The sequence below is a fragment of the Oreochromis niloticus genome, linkage group LG9, assembly GCF_001858045.2.
Source record: "Oreochromis niloticus isolate F11D_XX linkage group LG9, O_niloticus_UMD_NMBU, whole genome shotgun sequence".
Taxonomy (NCBI): Eukaryota; Metazoa; Chordata; class Actinopteri; order Cichliformes; family Cichlidae; genus Oreochromis; species Oreochromis niloticus.
Genome location: NC_031974.2, coordinates 24209323 through 24214222, shown reverse-complemented (window position 1 = coordinate 24214222; position 4900 = coordinate 24209323). Strand labels below are relative to the sequence as shown.

The window sequence follows — 4900 nt, the reverse complement described above, 5'->3', positions numbered from 1 at the left end:
TTACTGGAGTTAAACACAGCTCTGGTTTACAACATGTGTAATAATTTATCATTAAACAGAATTTTGGTGTTTTTCTAGATGATGATTTATGTTCTGATTCTAGAGTTGTGCTGGTTTGATTTTGTATTACGGGTTACATTCTTTCAAGTCTGTCTGTCTGTGTCAAGTGTGCGTCTTTGTAAATTGTTTCTTCTTTCCTGTTTTATTTTGATAGTTCCAGTCCTTTGTCAGTGTATTCAGTTTTACCTCCCCCTGTCTTGTTAGCCCTAATTTCTCCTAGCTGTGTCTCCCACCTGTTTTCCATTCCCTGATTACTCCATTGTGTATTTAAGCCCCGTGTTTGTCTTTGTCGCGTCGTACTTTCTACATGCTGTGTGTTTGTCGTGTTCCATTGTTTCAGTTCCAAGTTTTGGTTTTGTGAGAGTTATTTTTAAGGAGATTTTTCCAGCATTAAAGCTGCGTTTTGAGTTCCAGTCCTGTCTTTGAGAGTCCTGCATTTTGTGTCCTTTTTCCTGCCTGCCACACAGCCTCTCATGACAGAAAGATGCGACCGCTACATGGACCCCGCAGCGTCTGATGAGCTTCGGGTGGACATAATTTATTCTGTGAATAAGTTATGTGACCTGTGGCTGGATCATCCGGAAGAAGAGTTTCAGTGTGCTGTAGCTGACTGGCTACAGCGACTGGTTTCCGGTCTCCCGTGGTTTCTGGACTCGCTTCACCCACGCATACAGGATTTTTTTCCTTAATGAGCTCTTCATCTTCAGCCCCCAGCTGCTACTCAGCTCGGCGAAGGATGTGCCGCCCGGCCTGCCGGACTTGGAGTTGCTTGACCCATCGACCACCGGCACGTCACCCCACAGCTTGACTTCAGGATGTCAAAGCAGCCGGCTGTGGAGAGTGAAAAGGACACTTTTTCTGTTTCTTTGGACCTTGGGACTGTTTATTCTGGGGCTATGTGTTTTTTGTGTCAGCTGCCTAGCCAGGAGCTCCGTTTTCATCACAGCCACCAGTCCAGCCAGAAGCTGCGTCAGCTGCCCAGCCAGAAGCTGCGTTTTCATCACAGCCACCAGTCCAGCCAGCTGTTCAGTCGCCCTCAGCAGCCCAGTCTCCTGTGTTGCCACTAGTCCAGCCATTAGCGCGGCCTGCACCTCAGCCATTAGCGTGGCTGGCAGTTCAGTTAACTACACAGGTTGCAGCTCAACAGTCTATTCAGCCACTATGTCCACCCACTCATTCTAAGGAGGAGGATAGCCCTGCTAAGACTTTTGTTGTTCCTCTAGACCTGGCCTATTTAGAGACTGTTACTCTCTCCAGGGTGTCCCCAGAGGCTGAGTTTCAGCCCTCAGTTAACTCTGGACATGAAGAAGCCAGCGCAACCTGTTTCTCCTGGGAACTCAATCGGGTTGTCTCAGTGATTGGTCCCTGCTGAGAGCTCAGGGGAGTTAACTCTGCCACCGTTCTATGCTGGAAGCTCTAGTGAGCTCATTCGGCCAGCTAAGGACTGCATCCTGCTCTTACTGCCTGAGCAGAGCCTCTGTCCTGCGCAGCTCCAATCAGCTTCATCTCTGTTCCCCGCGGCCGGCCTCCAGACCTGTTTCGTCGCCGCCACTGCCCTCCCCGTGGTCGGCCTCCAGACCTCTCTCGTCTCTGTCACTGGCCTCCGCGTCGGCCTCCTGAACGGTCTGACAGTTTTCAAATGAACCTTAAAGATTTTCCCAGGAATACCTCAAATAACAACTGTATCTCAGACTTCATTTTAAGAAAATTTAAATGATACAGTGGAAAGTTTCTGCCTCTGTGATTATCTGCCTAAGACTGTAAATGTTGGGTTTGATTTTAATTGTTAACAAGTCTGATGTTGACTACTTGGTAGTGATGCTAAAAAAAACCCCAATCATTTTATTTTCAGCTTTTCTACCATCACCTGAACACCTGAAGTCAGCTCAATTAAAGTGTAGGATGCTGCTGATGGCCATGTATGTTTGTATCAGGGCTGTGTTGGGATCTGTTAGGGGATGTTACGGATGGGGCATGGTGGCTGGAGGTTGCCAGGTTCTTGCAATATTCTTACAATAAGAATAATAAATATGATAAAATAATAAACATAGCAAAAACAATAAAATATAAGTAAATACAAGTCAGTTAAGTCAATTCAGATTGATGAAAGTCTGACTTTCATCAATCTGAATCTCAACAGGTATGTACTCAGCATTGTTGCCCAGTGAGCTAGGTTCAAGTGAAATCTAGTGGCAAATTTGAGGAATGCAGCCAAAATGCAGAGTGTTTGAGGGATACTATTCTGTATAAGAGTGAGCAATTTAGCCATTATATTTTTTGGTATCATTTTCTGTTCTAAAGTGACTAGTGCCAAAGCATAACAGTAAATATGCTGACCCATGTGGACCATATAATCATTCCTTTTTTTTCTCTCGTCTTTTTTCAGGTGAAGACTTGTTTTCAGAACTGAAGGAGGAAGTTTAGGAAAACCAGCACATGATGTAGAGAAATTTCAGCACTGTGGCTCGACAGGAGCAGGTCCTGCCTTACCTGAACACCTTTGTCAGTGATGGAGCTTCCTGTTTGTATCCAAACACTGGGTCAGTTAAAGAGGGTGGGGGAGTAAAGAAAGGCCACCTCTTCCCTTGTGTTGGTGTAGCTGAAGTCGTAGACATCCGATATTGCACAGTACTGTGTCAATATTTTTCCTCTTGCCTTTGGTGCCGTTTATCCATCTAGATTATTTTGGTATGGGCAACCCACTCTTGTAGTTTTCTCTGAGCTCTGTGTCTCTGAAAAGTAATGTTTCCATTCTAAAGAAATCCAGACTGTGTTACAGATCTACTGACCTTGTAGGAATTCTTTTCTTTCCACTGAACTACATCTGCTAACCATATCAGTGTCCTGGAGGAAGCACGTAAAGGCTTTGAACAAGAAGCTGGACTTCATGACAGACTTCATGCTTCTTTGTAGTTGGCAGGTGTGGACACTGCACCAGATTTCTGAGTTTTAACAAATTCATGCATTTCAACAATACTTTGAACTAGAAAGGTGGCAGTCAAGAAACAAGCAGTGCTTCATTTAACAAAGTCAATATTTATAGCAGAGGAGATGCAGGTCTAGATCATTGGACTTAAAATATTTATTAAAAACCCTGGACTAACCTCCAGCCGTAAAACATGTTTAGCATAAAAATATTAACAGGTGTAATTAAGACATGTGTGCATAAAGTCTTTCAACTACAGCCTCTGTCAACAAACATGAACAGAACATTTAAAATGGCCGTCAGATAAAATTCACAGAAAACCTGGAGCAGCAGCAGTTGTTGCCATCCTGGTTTCTTGGGACAGCAAAACCCTGTTCCTCCTCTGAGACTGAGCTGGAAACAGCTTCAGCAGTCTCAAAGATGATGTTGCTCGTCTCCTTATTAAGAGCACTCTCCACCCATGCAGTGAGGTCTGCCATGGGGAGACTCCCTTCAAGGCTGCTGCCAGAACTCCACAAGTCTATATGGTCCACATGGGTCAGCTCATCTGTGTTGCCATGAGTCACTTTAAAAAATTTATACCAGGGTAAACTGCTGAGTGGCTTTTAAGGCCTAGAGTTGGTGTAGGCAAGAATGCACAGGACTGAAAGAATCATTTGTTTTTCCCCTCATTGATCCATCATTTAGAAAACTGAAAAAAGCATTTAGAAAGTGGTCAAGTAAATGAGCTCTACTAAAACTTTCCACTTTATTTTTCTGAATATTCATCATTGTCTGCAATTGATCATTTTAACCACTGATGTCTGAAGGAAAAAAAGTGTAATCTCACAGATAATGACCTGTTTGTAGTCTTGGGTGGCAGGTTTTCCATTTCTTTATACCAGTGATATCAAACTGAGAGCTGCAAGAGGTCGTTTATAAATTTGTAATCAGCTGTGTAAGATGGTAGCCTGGTATCACCTGCATATTAACTCACCTCCACATTTACTGTGGGAAATGGCCACTAATGTGTGAGTGGGTTTGTTTCACAACTGCTGTGAGCCAGTGGCTGTGATTGGGCTGGGTTCATTGAAGGCAGGTGTATTTGATTGCACTCTAGTCTACTTATACTCCAGACTACAAGTACTGCTGTTACTGATGGCCAAATGAAGCTTTCTGAAGTGTTGAAGCTTGTATTGGCCAGAAGTATGAAGAGCAGCTTGAATCTACAACTTGAAATGAACTGCTTCATTATCATTGCCCAGTCACAGCTTCTGTTTAATATCATGTGATAATTCTGTCTGATATCAGGCTAACGTTGTGGTGCTTTGAACCTGTATTTTCTGTGTGACACAATGTTATGTCTGTTTCATGAATAAATTTGATGAATAAACTTGTTTAAACATGAGCCATGGTGTGGTCTCCCTTCACTTGTGACTTCTTGACATTTGTAAACATAACAGACCAAAAAAATACATTGTGTCATACACTATTATATATAATCCTATTATAGGGTTGGGAGTATTCTACCGCCGTGAGGCTGCTTCCTTATGTATATTTTTGACCATGGAGATCGAATTGCCTATAAATTAGGTGGTGAAAATTCCTATGAACTGGTAACATATAAACAAAGCATATAAGTTTATTCTATTTTATTTGGTAATGGGCAGAACATCCTTTCTTCCTCGCTGACTCCATATCTGTCAATATGTTGCACACTTATCTCTTGCAAAAAAAATCAGTAAAACACACCACAAATCCCACCAGTGATTCACTTCTTTATAAACCATTGAATCAAGGACTGAAGCAGTGACGTACTGAATGAAACTTCAGATGTCACTGATCTCTGGTCTCTGGACAGACGTACCAAGCCTCGACACAGTGCTTCTGCAGCACAGTGATAGTTTCTTTGACACGTGCTGGATTTTCAGCTTC

At 42.9% G+C, this 4900-nt stretch overlaps 1 long non-coding RNA gene across 1 annotated transcript; it reads left to right on the top strand.

Annotated features, from left to right (window-relative positions):
* The first annotated feature begins 339 nt into the window (after window positions 1-339).
* LOC109203594 (uncharacterized) lies at window positions 340-4373 on the top strand. The gene is made up of 2 exons (XR_002063365.2): window positions 340-2200; window positions 2447-4373. It is a non-coding gene; the product is annotated as an uncharacterized LOC109203594 (long non-coding RNA).
* The last annotated feature ends 527 nt before the right edge of the window (window positions 4374-4900 follow it).